At 41.2% G+C, this 17940-nt stretch overlaps 1 pseudogene; it reads left to right on the plus strand.

The window, feature by feature from the left end:
* Positions 3605-4322, plus strand: LOC106509544 (annotated as a pseudogene).

Genomic DNA, 17940 nt, shown 5'->3' on the forward strand with positions numbered 1-17940 from the left:
CTAATTGAGGCATATTGTCATGGTGACCACAGAGAAGCCAAAAAGGAAGCAGAAACTCAAATGCCTTCTTGAGCTCTGGATTCAGCCGTCAGAGCTTCACTCCTGCCACGTCGTACTGGCCAAAGTAAGACACAAAGGCCGCCCAAGTTAGAGGGACAGGGAGTCCAAAGTTATCAGGCAAATAGTGTGGATACAGAGAAGCCATTAATTTAACTGAGATCGTCAGTGCCTTCAATCTAACACAGGAAGGAAGGGTAAATTTTGATTGAAAGACTAGGAAAGGGAGGATAGAGAATAAAAGTTACTTGGATTCTTAATAATCTCATGCATAGAAGTTTCTTATTCTATTATCCAGCCTTGAACTCAAGCAAATTGCACTCTTGCTCTCTATGTAAATCTTCATCTCAGTATTTCCTGTACAAAGAAATCATCTCCCCACATACATTTTGTTTTGAAATGGTCTTAGATTAAAATGAATTGAATACTTAAAAATATTTACATTTGAGTCCAGCCAATTAGATTTTTGTTTGAAACAGATTTTTAAAGAAAACGTTAATGTCATTATATTGTTCTTCTAATTAGTGGGCATTAGTGTCTTGGAACATCTAAAAAGAAGGAAGAATAAAAAAAGATCCATTTTGAGCTTGCCTGTGAATTTGCCTTCTAGTATAACAGGCTTATCACCAATAAATATTTATTAAGCCCCCACAGTAAGGAAAGAACCATGACAAATACAGTATAAAACATGTAGTGTTTGTTTTTTAAAAAAGTGTGTTCATATTTCAAAAGCACAGATGAGCTATGGGTGGTAAAATACGGGTATTTTATCAATATTTTGATAATATCAAATTTGTTATGTTGGATATGTTTAATTCAAATGAAGAACCAAGGTGGTATGTTGGTTGGGAATGTTTGCTTTAAATAATATATAGTGATAACCTTACAGGAGTCAACTGAGAACCATTTAGAAAGAATTAGGGTGGAGCCTCTGAGGCTGCATATACTCACTATCTCCTAAAGTTAAGAAAGATGTCAGGATGGGAGTAAGACATAGAGCATCATGAATAAGGGGTCGATGAAAGTAACCCCAAACCAGCCTCAAGATAAAGGACACTCCTGAGGCAAGAAGGTAATGATTATCTTAGGAGTCACATAGACCGACTGTGTGGTCAATTGCTGACCCACAGATGTGGGTTTCAGGTGTAGTTGATCCATCCCTCTGAGCAGACGCTGAAAGAGAAAATTTCTGAGATAGTACTTGTGAGGGCCACCTGGCTGCAAGGGCTGTCATTGGCCAGATCAAGAGCAAACTCCAAGGTCCTTCCTGGTACTCGTCAGAGTTGCTAGATGATTAGCTGGCCTCTAGAAAATGGAGAAAAGATGAGCAGGCCCTGCCAGTGAAGAGGCACATCCAGCAGACCTTCTGAGCACAGCTCACGCCCTGGAAGAGTGGGCTCCAGGGGAAAGCAGTGAAGCCAGTGGATCCAGACCTGGAACTGTAAGTGATAGGTCCTCGACCTGGAAAATGTAGTTGAGAGGAGAGTGTTGCTTCTTTGCTGCATAAAAGGTCTTTTTAGCATCCTAAGGATAGAAAGTCTGCACACTGAGGAGATCTGTGGTTGCCCATTCAGCATATTTCTCTTGTTTATCGTCAAGGACTTAAGCAAAACAAGAGTGATTCCATATGCTTTCAGGTGCTCAGGAAACTAAAACATGTGCCTTTGCTTACAGTTTGATTTTATAGTAGAACTGGCAAGGTTTGAGGTTTTATGTGTTGTTCAAGCAGAAGAGGGAGAATTCAAGCAGAAAGAGACCATGAGTGCAAGTTCCCATCGTGCCTCATTGGTAACAAACCAGACTAGTATCCGTGAGGACTCGAGTTTGATCCCTGGCCTCACTCAGTGGGTTAAGGATCCAGCATGGCCGTGAGCCATGGTGTAGATCGCAGACTCAGGCTCAGATCCCACGTTGCTGTGGCTGTGGTATAGGCCGGCAGCTGTAGCTCCCGATTTGACCCCTAGCCTGGGAACTTCGCATATGCCACAGATGCGGCCCTAAAAAAAAAAAATGTATAAATAAATAAAAATGATCTATGACTACAAACCCTAGACATTAAAAAGGAAAACAGTAAACTATTGAAAAGAGAGAGAGACCATGAGCAATGCTAGGACATATTTGGAAGTACGGTTGCAATCTTGGACTGCAGGAGAACCACTGTATTCCAGCTAAGGGAAAAGTGATTGACACACACTTGCTGTGTCATTTCTTTAAGTTTTGGTTTTAAGACCATTTTGATCTAGAAAAATAAGTTCGGTTTTAGGTTAGTTGTTTTTTTTTTTACTTCCTTGTAAACAGACAGTCTAAGTCAGGCTTTTGGTTTTCTGGCTTTTACTGTGTTTTCTGGCTTAAACTTTGTAAAACTGCTATTAGAACACCATTATATGGAGAGGTATTTATCTTTTGAAACTTCTGCTATAATTCCAATTACAATTGCTTAAATACCCCTCAATGAACTCTATCTTCAAAAGATTCTCTTATGGGAAGATTATTGGGCTCAGCCTAGACCAAGGGCCATAAAAAGAAGGCCTCTAGAATGACAAAGGCATGACGGGTAAAGGCAAACCCTGCATGAGGTGTGATGGGGACAGAAAACATGATCTAGGAGTTCCTGTCATGGCTCAGAGGAAATGAATCTGACTGGCATCCATGAGAACACAGGTTCGATCCCTGGCCTCACTCAGTGGGTTAAGGATCCAGCGTTGCCATGACCTGTGGGGTAGGTCGCAGACTCAGCTCAGATCCCACATTGCTGTGGCTGTGGTGTAGGCCAATGGCTACAGCTCCAGTTTGACCCCTAACCTGGTAACCTCCATATGCTGCGGGTGTGGCCTTGAAAAGACGAAAAGGAAAGAAAAGAAAACATAATCTAATACATAAGTAAGTTGTCAAGAGGCTAGGAGCCATGTGTTTTATTTTCCTTTCAAGGAGACAGTATATAATAATGGAAAGATTATTAAGATTCCATAGGCCTGCATTTAAATTCCAGCTCTGCTGCTATTTTGCTGAATGTGTGAACTAAGGAAAAGAGACCATTTCTCTTGAGTTTGATTTCCTCATCTCTGAAATGTGAAAAATACACCTGTTTTCAAGATGTAGCTAAATTTCTCTATATAAAGTGCCAGGCATATAGAAAATATACAATAAATAAGTTCCCTTCCACTTTTTATCCTCCCTCCCTGGAAACCTAACAAAACCCACTGGAACATAGTTTCTCGAGAGTCTGTCTCTTCAGCCCCCATGATGGCCCAGCCCAATCACCAAACCTCACTTTCCGCTATAGAATTTTCACAGGTGCAGAGGGTAGAATTCACACTCTGGCTTACCAGAAATCTCCAAATGACCTCTGAGGAGTTCCCATTGTGGTGCAGTGGAAATGAATCTGACTAGAAACCATGAGGTTGTGGGTTTGATCCCTGGCCTCACTCAGTGGGTTAAGGATCCGGCGTTGCTGTGGGCTGTGGTGTGGGTTGCAGACACAGCTCAGATCTGGCATTGCTATGACTCTGGCATAGGCCAGCAGCTATAGCTCCAATTAGACCCCTAGCCTAGGAACCTCCATATGCCTCCAGTGCGGCCCTGAAAAAGACAAGAAAAAATAAATAACCTCTGATCTGTCTGCGCTAAATGCTCCCTGTGGCTATGGAGGGGTTGGTGAGCATGTATATCTAGGTTTGAGTCTCAGCGTGGTCACTCACATGTGACCAAGATGTGGGATATATTCATAAAGCTCAACGAGCCTCAGCTGCTTCCTCTGCAAAATAAGGATGAAAACTCTTTTATGGAATCATTGCCAACATTGCACACATACATGTTAAGAAGCCTACCACTGGCTGTAGTCCCAAGCGGTTACCGCAGAAATGGGCAAGTTCATGAAACCAGGAGGTGGTGCGGGTCCTGGCCAAAGGCTACTGCAGATGCAAGGCCATCATCATGAAGAACATTGATAATGGCACCTCAGATCAACCCTATAGCCATGCTCTGGTGGCTGGAATCAACCTCTGTCACCTCAAAGTGACAGCGGAAAGAAGAAAGTCACCACCAAGAGGTCAAAGATCCAGTCTTCTGTGAAAGTGTATAATTATAATCACCTCATACCCACAAGGTGCCCTGTGGATATCCCCTTGGACAAAACTGTTTTCAGCAAAGGTGCCTTCAGAGACCCCACTCTCAAATGCAAGGCCAGACAAGAGGCCAAGGTCAAGTTCAACTAGAGATAAAAGACCAGCAAGAATAAATGATTCTTCCAGAAGCTGTGGTTTTAGGACTTTCTTGCTTCAGTCATTGGAAGTACAAAAAAAAAGAAGAAGAATCCTACCCCCATCCACAAATGCGGCAGATTTTTTAAAAAATTCTTTCAATTTGTTACCCAACTGGGTCAGCTTCTGCGTTTTTTATAACCAGTAGAGAGTATTCTTCACTTGTTTATTAGCCATGTTTATTTCTTCTTCCATAAACTGCATGCTTATGTCCTGACTCACATCTTAAAATGATACCGTGAAATAAATTTTTAAGACTACACTACCACAAACAGTACCATCAGTCAGTTTTTGTAAATTCAGACCAGTCTTGCTAATCTTCACTATTTTTAAAAAATTGTGAAATGAACGCTAAATTAAAGAGATGCAATGAGCAATAAGTAGAAATGCAGAGGTAAATGAATCTCTTTCTCTTTGCTGGTCTTTACGAGATGCTAGTTTGTGCTCTTCTAAATGCCTGAAGATTTATTAGGGAATCATCTTATTAATGTTCTGTATTATACCACGGTTACAAGCAGGTGAAATAACCACCTAAAAGATGTGATTTCAGGAAGTTCCTGTTATGGCTCAGTGGAAACGAGGCCAGCTAGTATCCATGAGGATGCAGGTCCAATCCCTGGCCTCGCTCAGTGGGTCAGGAGATCCAGCATTGCCATGAGCTATAGTGTAAGTCACAGACACAGCCTGGATCCCCAGTTGCTTTGGCTGTGCTATAGGCCAGCAGCTGTTGCTCTAATTCCACCCCTAGCCAGGGAACTTCCATATGCTGTAGGTGCAGCCCTAAAGAGCAAAAACAAAACAAAACAAAACATGATTTCAGGATTACCAAGAAGGATAAAGGGAAAATACCAAAAATCTTGGCTCTAAAAGTTAAATAGACTGCATGAGAAAGATAAAAACATATCTCTTCAAAAGGACCAGTAGTGATCACATTACCCAATTGTGACTAAGTTTCTAATTATATTGTTGAAAATAGTCAGAAATAGGGAGTTCCCATTGTGGCTTAGTGGGTTACGAACTGACTGGTATCCATGAAGCTGCAGGTTCGATTCCTGGCCTCAGCTAGTGGATTCAGGATCCAATGTTGCTGTGGCTGTGATACAGGCTGGCAGCTGCAGCTCCAATTCAACCCCTAGCCTGGGAACTTCCATATGCTGCAGATGCAGGCCTAAAAAACAAAAACAAATAAAAAATAAAATAGTTATAAGCCCTAAAATTCAAGGTCAATTCATTTTCAATGACACCATCAGGGAAACTTGGCAACAGAGTAAAAGTGTTAGGACTATGTACAAAATAATGAATTTGGACCCCTACCTGATAACACAGGCAAGGATTAACTCAAAGTGGCTCAAAGATCTTGCACTAATATAAATGCTAAAACTATAAAACTCTTAGAAAAAGCATAGGAGTAAGTCTTCATAACCTCGGGTTAGGCAACTATTCCTTAAGTACAACACAAAAAGCTCAAGTGATACAAGACTGATAAATTGGATGTTATCAAAATTAAAACGTTTTTGCTTCAAAGGACATCATCAAGAAATGGAGTTCCCGTCGTGGCGCAGTGGTTAACGAATCCGACTAGGAACCATGAGGTTGCGAGTTCGGTCCCTGCCCTTGCTCAGTGGGTTAACGATCCGGCGTTGCCGTGAGCTGTGGTGTAGGTTGCAGACGCAGCTCGGATCCCACGTTGCTGTGGCTCTGGTGTAGGCCGGTGGCTACAGCTCCGATTCAACCCCTAGCCTGGGAACCTCCATATGCCGCAGGAGCGGCCCAAGAAATAGCAACAATAACAACAACAACAACAACAACAAAAAAAAAAAAAAAAAAAAAAGAAATGAAGAGACAATCTATAGACTAGGAGAAAGTATTGCAACTTATATATCAGAAAAGAGACTATATACATTCTATATACATGAATACATTCAGAATATATAAAGGATACAACTCAGTAATAAAAAGACAGTCCAATGGGCAAAGTATTAAATAGATTTTTCTCCAAAAAAAAGAGAGATAAATAGCCAATAAGCACAGAAAAAAAATGCTCAACATGATTTGTCATTAGGAAGATTCAAATCAAAAATATGAGACCCCATTTCACATCCACAAGAATGCCTATGACCAAAAAATAATAATAATAATAAATGTTGGCAGGCATGTGGTGACATTGGAGCTCTCAGCCATTGCTGGCTGGAATGTAAAATGGGGCAGTCACTTTGGAAAACAGTTTGGTAGTTCCTCAAAAAGTTAAATAGAGCAATTTCACCCCTAGGCATATAACCAAGATAATTGAAAATACATGTTCACACAAAACTTGTGCACAAATTTCCATAGCGGAATTTTTCATAAAGCTCAAATGTGGAAACAATTCAAATATCCATCACCTCAAGAATGGATAAATAAAATTATACGCATACAGTGGAATATTATTTGGTCATATAATGGAATGAATTACTGATACATGCTACTATACGGCGGAAACCTGTGAACCTGCTAAGTGAAAGAAGCCAGTCACAAAAGATCACATATAGTATAATCCCACTTATATGAAGTATCCAGAGTAGGTACTTCCTCTCTCTAGAGCTGAGAATGAATTGTCTCATATATAAAGAGAGAGAGCATCAGCAGATTAGTGGTTGCCTACAGGCAGAGAAAAGAGAAGTCAGAGGAATGGAAAATAACTGCCATTGGGTACAAGGTTTCTTTCTGGAGTGATGAAAATGTTCCAAAATTAGCTGGTGGTGGTGGTTGTGTAACTTGGTAAATAAACGAAAAACCACCAAATCATACACTTTGAACAGATAGACTCTATGTAAATTATATCTTAGGCTATTTTTAAATTTTTGAAAACATACAACTAGTTACTTTATAAAGGCCCTACGATTTTATTATACATGTTGGTTAAAAGAATTATAAATGTTGGCAGTAATATTTATGGCAACTTACTGAGTTCTCATTATTTGCCAGGCAAATATTCAGTCTTTATAAGTATTAACTAATTTCCTTTCCCAATATACCTATTAGGTAAATACTATTATTATTCCCATTTTACAGTTTAGAAAACGAAGTGGCATTGTAAAGATTCAAACACAAAGGATCTGGGCTGTTAATAAAATATGTGCTGGCCCTGGAATCCAGTAGCAAAATATGGGGTGAAAAATCCCTGAAATTCAAGGAATTGAAGATTTTTTTTTTTTTTTTAAGGGCACACCCACAGCATATGGAAGTTTCCAGACTAGGGGTCAAATCAGAGCTGTAGCTGTTGGCCTGCACCACAGCCACAGCCACAGCAATGGCAGATCCAAGCCACCTTTGTAACCTATACCACAGCTTCAAGTAACACCCAGATCCTTAACCCACTGAGCGAGGCCAGGGATCAAACCTGCGTCCTCATGGGTACCAGTCAAGGTTCGTTACTGCTGAGTCACAATGGGAACTTTGCAAAGGGAACTTTTGAAAGGGACCTTTGAACTCCATGAAGGGGAACTCCAAGAACTGAGGACATTTTAAAATATTATAATTAACAATAAAACACTAAAAAGTTAATGCCTAAGAGGAGGTGCCATCTTGACTCAGTGGTTAACAAATCCTACTAGGAACCATGAGGTTGCAGATTCGATCCCTGGCCTCGCTCAGTGGGTTAAGGATCTGGTGTTGCCGTGAGCTGTGGTGTAGGTTGTAGATGAGGCTCAGATCCCATGTTGCTCTGTGGTGTAGGCCAGCAGCTATATCTCCCATTAGACTCCTAGTTTGGGAACCTCCATATGCCACAGGAGCAGCCCGGAAAAGACCAAAAAAAAAAAAAAAAGTTAATGCCTAAGAGTAAAAAAAAAAAAAAGAATTGTTACCTTACTCAATAGCAGTGGAGAGTGAAAGGCTGTAGATTATATGATCACGGCCCTCTCTTGCTCTGTATGAAGACAATAGGAGACAGGCTGGGCTGTTGCTGGGGGTCCGTGGTATGTTTTCACTGTCCTGTGAGTGACAGGAGGAGGAATGGTATGGAGCTATATGGTGTGAACAGGTTACCAGGCCAGGAGTGAAGGGAGAGTCAGGAAGGCAGCACCAGATGTGCCACTAATTCTTCGTGTGACTTGGGGTAGATGGTCTAACCCCTCTGGGTCTGTATCCTGAAGTATCTTTAGGTCCCAATTTGTTTCAAAATCTCATCATCTACCATCTAGTTTCTAGACGAATCTCAGAACCATCTTGGCCAGAGGTACGTTTATTCCAAACAAATCTTCCTCACATCTGCTTCATGGAGTTCTCGGAACATGTCTTTTCTGGTTCTATGTCAACGCCTCCGGCCCCTTGTGCTCCAACTGTGGGGAGGGAACTGAGAAGATGTGCCTGTTTGTTCCTCATTTTGATTGCAAGTCCTCTTAAAAATAATAAAAATTTGTTTAGTACATGTTGGGTATGTTTCCAAGATTGCCAAACAATTCGTTAGAGGAAAGCATAATTTTGATGATGTTAAAATATCTGATGTGATTACCTCTGGGAACTGAGGATTACAGCTGATTTTTAAATTTTTTTCTTTGCATTTTAAGTATTTTGTTTTATGAACAAAGTACATTTTAAAAATGTTATGGAAAGAAAAAAATGCTGCCATGGAGTTCCTGTCGTGGCTCAGTGGTTAACGACTAGGAATCATGAGGTTGTGGGTTCGATCCCTGGCCTTGCTCAGTGGGTTAAGGATCCGGTGTTGCTGTGAGCTGTGGTGTGGGTCCCAGACGCAGCTCCGATCCCGCATTGCTGTGGCCCTGGCGTATGCTCATAAATATTTCCCTGGTAATAATTAACAATTAATATAAAATCAAACAAAATAGAATATACTATGTTATGCAATTTATCAAATGATAATGCTACTTAAATTTTTTTTATCTTTTTTTTTTTTTTTGTCCTTTTTAGGGCCACACCCTCGGGATATGGAGGTTCCCAGGCTACAGGTCCAATCAGACCTACAGCTTCCGGCCTATACCACAGCCACAGCAAGGTCGAGTCTACGACTGACACCACAGCTCACAGCAATACCACATCCTTCACCCACTGAGCGAAGCCAGGGATCAAACCCCCAACCTCATGGTTCCTAGTAGGATTCACTTCCGCTGCACCACAACAGGACCTCCCTAAATAGTTTTTTAAATCTCGTAACACTGGAGCCAAATTCATATATTTACCAAACATTAAAGTTGGAACATTTAAATGTTTACTGTATTGTGAGAGAGTCATCTTGTACTGATTCACAAAGCAGGTTGTCAGCACCTCTTCCTAAAGCCATGTTCCGTGGCATCACGTTGGTAGCTTAAAAATCAGCCATGGTAGGAGTATTTAGACCCTGGACATTGACAAATGTTACAAATCAGAGAACGTGGGTTTTCAAGTCTCTTTTCCTAATACGACAGGGACCAAATGCATGAAAAGAAAGATTGCCTTAAGTCTGAGACTGCCATGGTTTACTGGAACAGCAAGATCATCTTTCTAATCTTTCTGGCAGTAAAACTTTTCCTAAAGAGACCAACTGCTGCAGATAGAAATCATTTTCCATTATAGGCAACAGTCAGTCTGTCTGTATCCTCTCAAAGAAGGGCTTAGAACTTAGGAAAGGAATTAACCCCTCTTCAAGCTTAGAAATCACAGAATAAAAGAGCTTGAAGCAAGAGGAAGGGACTTGAGATATGATCATTCAAATATTAGACTAATGGCCAGGCCATTAGCATCAGTGTCAACAGTCCATGGCCCCAAATTATTAATACCTTCTCTCTCTCTGCGGTTAAGTCTTCCACAAGCCTCATGCAGACACACAGGGGATGTGACCTTCAAAAAAGAAAACTGTTATCTTTCAATTATAATGATCCACTCAACTTCAGAGAAAATGACCAGCTCCAATCATAATCTTCCCTCCTTCTCATCAACAGTGTCTTCTGAATGCTCACTATGTTCAGGCTTCATGCTTGAACTTAACATTGTCATCAAGTGCTCACGATGGTCTTTTAATGATACTACTGTCATTACCATTCTTACAGAGGCGTGGAAAGGTTAAGTACCTTTGTAAAGTAACATAGCAAGGAAATAATGGAGCCACCCTTCCAGTCCAGGCAACCTGACCTCCAAGCCCACATTCTAAACCACAGCATTACACAGCCTGCTCCAGAAATGTGGGTAAATTCACATTACACCCAACACTGGTTTTCCACATATGGCGATTCCTTGATAAAGTCCGAATCTCCCTGTGACAACCAGTCCACAGGCTCCTTAGCTCAAATAGCAGCAGTTTATGCTCAGAGTAGATGAACTTATTAATACTAGCCTGATCCATCAGATAAATACTAGCATAATCCATCAGATAAATCTTAAAGCATAAATATTTATGTTACTTAATTGTAGAGGAAATCTAAATTCTTTATAAATGGAAATTTATATTCCATTCCTTAGAAAGCTGGTTTTGAAGCTCTCTTTAGCTGATGCTTTTGGTTTGATCTTGTGCCTCCACATCCAACTCCCCACCTCTAGAAGGAAGAGGAGAATATACAGTCATGAATTCCTCACCTCCTATCTAGCCTGACACCAGTAGGCATATCTATTCCTTATTTGCAGATTTCAGAATGGTTGGATATAATAACCAAAGATGATCATCCTTCCACAAGATGAAATCCTTGGAACTATGGACCTTGTTTCATTGAAAAAAAAAAAAATCTCAAAGAAAAACTTTAATGAGCAGGGTTATAAGAAAGAAAACTAGGAGTTCCCGTTGTGGCGCAGCAGAAATGAATCTGACTAGGAACCATGAGGTTGTGGGTTTAATCCCTGGCTTCACTCACTGGGTTAAGGATCTGGCATTGCTGTGAGCTGTGGTGTAGACCGCGGACATAGCTCAGATCTGGTGTTGCTGTGGCTGTGGCGTAGGCCGGCAGCTGTAGGTCCGATTGAACCCATAGCCCGGGAACCTCCATATGCTGCAAGTGTGGCCCTAAAAAGAAAGGAAGAATGGAAGGAAGGAAGGAAGGAAGGAAGAAAAGAAAGAAAGAAGGAAAGAAAGAAGGAAAGAAAGAAGGAAGGAAGGAAAGAAAGAAAGAAAGAAAGAAAGAAAGAAAGAAAGAAAGAAAGAAAGAAAGAAAGAAAACTAGAACTAGAGAAGACTCAGCATCATCTAGGCTGGGAGTTTTAAACTCAAGTGCAGCTTCTTTTTTTTTTTTTTTTTTTTTGTCTTTTGTCTTTTTGTCTGTTGTTGTTGTTGTTGCTATTTCTTGGGCCGCTCCCGCGGCATATGGAGGTTCCCAGGCTAGGGGTTGAATCGGAGCTGTAGCCACCGGCCTACGCCAGAGCCACAGCAACGCAGGATCCGAGCCGTGTCTGCGACCTACACCACAGCTCACGGCAACGCCGGATCATTAACCCACTGAGCAAGGGCAGGGACCGAACCCGCGACCTCATGGTTCCTAGTCGGATTCGTTAACCACTGCGCCACAACGGGAACTCCCAAAGTGCAGCTTCTAAGAAGAAATGAAGCCAAGGAAGCAGAGTGAGACAATAAGGAAGACTGGAGACTGAGGTCAGCTGCATGGCAAGGGGGCTCTACAGCTTAGAACAAGCCAACTATTGCCACATTCTTGTCAGATCTGGTTTTCCAGGCAAGGCTAGATAACCATGTTCTGCATGACGTGTATAGGAAATTTCTACTTACAAAACATGGTAGAGGCCAGCCAGAACATGTCAGCAGGCCAAATCAAGACTATTCTCTCTTCGTGTAAGAGGAAGAAAAAAGTCCAGAGATGTTAACTGAACTTGCCAAGTGGGAGAGCCCACATTCATTGTTCTCTTTTCTGTGTCAGTCTCTTTTACAGTCTCTGTTTATACAGGTACAACATTGTGACTTTTTGGAGAGCATCAAAAAAGAATGAGCTATTTCCTTCATTGGTTGTCTTATTTAAAACTGCCTACCAATTGTCAGTTTTTGTCTTGTTTTGTTTTCTTTGGGTTTTTTTGTTGGTGGTGTTGTTTGTTTTGTTTTGTCTTTTGGCTCTTTAGGGCCACCCCCAAGGCATATGGAGGTTCCCAAGCTAGAAGTCAAATTGGAGCTGTAGCCACCAGTCTACACGAGAGCTACATCAATGCGGGATCTGAGCTGTGTCTGCAATCTACACCACAGCTCACGGCAATGCAGGATCCTTAACCCACTGAGCAAGGTCAGGGGTCAAACCTGAACCTCATGGATGCTTGTCAGGTTCGTTAACCACTGAGCCATTATGGGAACTCTTGGTTTTCTTCTTAATTTCATCTTACGTGGAAAGATTAAAAATGTCTCTGCTACACGTGGCATATGGAGGTTCCCAGGCTAGGCGTTGAATTGGAGCTTCAGCCGCTGGCCTGCACCACAGACAGAGCAACGCTCGATCTGAGCTGCGTCTGTGACCTAAACCACAGTTCACGGCAATGCCAGATCCTTGACACTACAGCTCGTGGCAATGCCAGATACTTAACCCATGATCGAGGCCAGGGATTGAACCTGTGTCCTCATGGACACTACTTGTGTTTGTTAAACTCTGAGCCAGAAAGGGAAATCCCCAAGGCTCATATTTCTTCAATGTCTGTACTATTTAACATCTTTTGAGTCTATGTAGCATTTCTGCATTTAATCCTTGCCAAAACCACCTTTTTACAGATGATGAAAATATATATTAAAAAGATTAAGCAGTGTGACCATAATTAAGTGGTCATAAGTATGTGGTTTTGCCAGAATTGATAGATTCCTTCAAAAAATGTGTCGCTGTGGCTGTGGCGTAATGAAACACAGTATGTTGCTGTTTTCCAGGCAGGTTTGGATTTTAATTGGGGGCAAAGCTTAACTCAGGACAACATGTCTCTAAAGGAGGAAACCCCAGTGTCCCTAGCTAGTCTTTGGGCATATTTTTCAAAAGAGGAATTTTCTTAATTCTTAATTCTCATTCCATCAACAATGTTTTATCACCAAAACTCCATGCTAGCTGCTGTGAGTGATACAAAAATATTTTAAGAAGTAGGTCCCTGCTCCAATAATGTAGCTAAGAAAATATAAATAATACAAAAGTTAACTAATAATAAAAGAGGAGGAGAGGCAGTAAGTCAGGCTCATATTTCTTTTTCTTTTCTTTTCTTTGTCTTTTTAGGGCTGCACACGTGGCAAGGATTAAATGAAATGTGATTATGAAATTATCTAGATTTTGAAGGGCTGCTGCTAAGATATGTATTTACTATATATTTTCTCCTAGGCTAAAGGTACAATTTAGAAAAAGAATTTTTGATTTTTATGAACTTGCCTGAAGATATTTTTTTACATCAAACTAATGTGGAAGATGCAGTTACATGTGTATGCAAATGTGTAGGCATTTCTCTTAAAAATAATCTGCTCGTGACATAATGTGTTTACATTTGGGTAGAGAAGTAAAATTGCGAAAGAAACTAATTTTTGCAGTTATTAGGATCCTTTGAATTATGGTCATTTTAACAATTGTTTGGGAGTGGAGTGATGGAAAGAAAGGAGGAAGCTCATGAGTGAAGGAAAGAAGGAAGAGGGATAAAGGGACAGAGAAGGTAGAATGTCTAAGAAATTCTAAGTGGCCACAGAGACCTTAACTGCTTCTTTCCTTGCATGCACTTTGAGTCCTGCACTATGATATATTTAGTAACTCACTGGTCAAGTTAAACAATTCTGATGTAATAGAAATTTATTGTTCTGGAAAAAGACATCCCTTCACTTCCCTTTTCATATATATTCTAGTTGATTTATGTGGTTATTTGTTATAAAAAGAGCCAGGACAGCCGACAGATCCTTCTACCCTCCATGGGACAGAAGGTAATTTTTAGTATTTGCAGGAAAGAAAAGGACTGAATCAGAGTCCTCCTGCTCAGGGTTTATTTCTCAAGAGTATGTCTTAGCCATGACATCTGGGCTAATAGGAATAGCTGGGTTGATATATATTTCCAAGGTGTGTCATGAACTCTCTTCTCGGTGATGAGCATTTTGGCCTCCATTCATCTGTAGGAATTCTTTCTTGAATGCCAAGGCCAAAAGGTAAGCATCAAAGAATCTTTGTAATTCAGCTATACTTCTTTGTACTGCTCCTCTGGAAAGACACACTGAAGCCAAGAAAGCACCAAGGGTTTCCTTTCACTTGGAGAGCTGGAACGAGGAAGGCCGTGATGGGGGTAATTGTCAGGACTTAAGCTAGAAACTCCAGGGACCACTTCAAAGTGATCAGGCCTAACTGGCTCTAAGGCTATGGGATCAGTCCTTTTGCCAGGGTTGTAGGTGTCAGTGGATTTCTGACCTGAGAACCAAACCTTACAGTATCCCTTTGGCCTTGAAATCCCACTGAATCTACGTCAGAGTCTCTTAGTCCTCTTCTTCTTTCCCTCGAGGACCTGTCTTTGTTGGATGGTGGTTTTGAGATCTTTTCTACCCCTGTGTGGAAAAGAGATAACACAGCAGGCCTGAGACTGCTCTTAGAAAGATAGGTTTGCAAGTTTGCTTCTTAGTTGGCATTGGGGAATATGGGTTTTTGGCGTGTTCCTACTGTTCCTCAACTGATGGAAGTGGCTCAGTGAGCCTAGACTTGGCAAATAATACGATTGATGCCAATCATCTTTTTTTCCTGGGAGTTTACATAGGGAGTATGGACTAGGCAGAGGGTGCCTACCTGACCAGCAGCCAATAAAACCCTCGGGTTGAGTCTTTAATGGGTATCTCTGGACAGAAACATCATACGCATGTTCCCACATTTTTTTTTTTTTTTGTCTTTTTGTTTTTGTTGTTGTTTTTTGTTTTGTTGTTGCTATTTCTTGGGCCGCTCCCACGGCATATGGAGGTTCCCAGGCTAGGGGTTGAATCGGAGCTGTAGCCACCGGCCTACGCCAGAGCCACAGCAACGCGGGATCCGAGCCACGTCTGCAACCTACACCACAGCTCACGGCAACGCCAGATCGTTAACCCACTGAGCAAGGGCAGGGACCGAACCCGCAACCTCATGGTTCCCAGTCGGATTCGTTAACCACTGCGCCAAGACGGGAACTCCAGGAACTCTTGATTTTTTTTTTTTTTTTTTTTTTTTTTTAGTTCGCAAGGCCTATCCTTTTTTAAAATTCTTGTTAGAGTTGATTTACATTGTTCTGTCAATTTCTGCTTTTATTGAAGTATAGTTGATTTACAATATCATGCTAGTTTCAGGTGTATAGCAAAAGTGATTCAGTTATATACATATTTTTCCAGATTCTTTCCCATTATAGGTTATTACAAGATATTGAATACAGTTCCCCATGCTTTAGAGTATGTCCTTGTTGTTTACCTATTTTATATATAGTAGTGTGTATCTGTTAATCCCAAACTCCTAATTCATCCCTCTCCCACCTTTCCCCTTTGGTAACCAACCATAAGTTTGTTTTCTATGTCTGTGAGTCTATGTCTGTTTTGTAAATAATTTCATTTTGTATCACTTTTTTAGATTCCACATATAACTAATAGCGTATGGTATTCATCTTCCTTCTGTCTGACTTATATTACTTAGTATGATAACCTGTAGGTCATGATGATTTGATTAATCCTCTTTAGTATAACTTAGCTTTATCTTTCCAACATAACTCCAATGCAAAAGGCGAACGTGAGAAGTATAAGGGGAGAAAGAGACATACAGACACTATCAAAAATGGATAAGGAGGGCAGCTGGGTGCAATGCAGCATTAGAATTGTAGCACGAGAACAGTGGAACCAGGGTGATCACCTGCTTCAATTTCCTTGGCCCTAAGAGGTTCCTATGATGTGGGGCATTCAGTGATAAAACTAAGAAAGTCCTGGACCAAGTGGGATGAATTGGTCAACTTTTTTTTTTTTGTCTTTTTGCCTTTTCTAGGACTGTTTCCCATGGCATATGGAGGTTCCCAGGCTAGAGGTCTAATCGGAGCTGTAGCCACCGGCCTATGCCAGAGCTACAACAACTCGGGAACCAAGCCGTGTCTGGGACCTACACCACAGCACACGGCAACGCTGGATCCTTAACCCACTGAGCAAAGCTGTGGATCGAACCTGCAACCTCATGGTTCCTAGTCAGATTTGTTAACCACTGCACCATGACGGGAACTCCAAATTGGTCAACTTATTAGGCACCAGCAAAATCCCACTGAAAGATATGCGTTAATTTCAAAAGTGTGCTTAGAGTCAGTGCTGCCATGGAGCAGCCCAAACCTGTCCCTGGCTGGTTATCAGCGGGTTAGAGCAAAGTGCTAACAAGGGCCAGGCTCAAGGTTTGATTTCTGAAGAAACTTTGCTCTCTTCCACAATCAGAACCTGTGTACTTCACTTAAGCCAGTCATTCTCCAATGTCACTGACTCATCACAGGGGGAATCGCAGAGAGAGTACAGAGCTACACTGGACCAAATCCTTCCCTGCCACTAGTAACACTGGTGAAAAACTGATGTTTTTCTTGTGCATAAACAGTCAGTGATTAAAGATCGTCGCAAAGGAAATTCACTTCCCCTCTTGCTTTTATTAGGGTTCCTCATAACTATAATGATAATACAGAGAATATTCTCCTATGTGATTTCATCCTAGTCTTGGAAGAAATGCGAGGCTAACACCACACTCACCAGGACTGGCATCACCTGTGGTTATGCAGCCAAAAGCAAAGGATGGAGCCCAAACCCTTGCTTCCTAGGTTTTTTGTTTTTTAATTGGAGCATGGTTGACTTACAACGTTGTGTTAGTTTCAGGTGTACAGCAAAGCGAACCAGTCGTACATATAAATATATCCATTTTTTTCCCATATAGGATGTCATAAACAATTGAGTAGATTTTCCTGTGCTCTGCAGTACATTGTTGTTAATCATCTATTTTATACAGTCGTGTGTATATGTTATTCCTACCATCCCAACTGCTCCCTTCCCTCAATGGTTTCCTCTGTGGTAACCATAAGATTGGTTTTGAAATCTCTGAGTTTGTTTCTGTTTTATAAATAAGTTCTTGGTATCATTTTACTCCACTCCACGTATAATTGATATCGTATGATATTTGTCTTTCTCTGTCTGATGTATTTCACTTCGTAGGATAATCTCTAGGTCCATCCATGTGGCTGTGCCTAGTGTTTTTTTATTTGTCTTTGTTGCATCACCTTTTTGGTACAAGGCACAACCTCCTGTAACCAGCAAAATACACAACCTGAATAGTGAGGTTCCCCTAACTTGTACACCTGGCTTCCATGAGAACCCCAGAACTCTTCAACTTCTAAGGACCAAGCAGCGCAGCCTTAAGGCTTCTGTGTGTTTTACCAAACGTGGGCTGGTTAGTTTCTGTGTGTGTAAAGGCATAAAGCACATCCACATTCCTTGCCCTGCTGATCAGGCTCTGGGAGTTAAAGAAAGCATCCCAGCTTTCTATGTTTAGATGCTGCTAGTCTCTGCACCTTGTTGTTTGAAGTCTTTTACTTTTCCATAGACTTTTCTGCCTAAATTCAGAGTCATATGGTGTTCATGTTAGTAAACCGAAAGCTGTTTTTCCCAAACACGTTTATTTTTCCTTTGGAGCAAATGTGAGTAGGATGAAAACCACTCTGTGTCATACTTACATGTTACTCATTAACTGACTTCAGAAAAAATCGCCTC

Source organism: Sus scrofa, chromosome 2 (genome assembly GCF_000003025.6).
Source record: "Sus scrofa isolate TJ Tabasco breed Duroc chromosome 2, Sscrofa11.1, whole genome shotgun sequence".
Classification (NCBI taxonomy): domain Eukaryota; kingdom Metazoa; phylum Chordata; class Mammalia; order Artiodactyla; family Suidae; genus Sus; species Sus scrofa.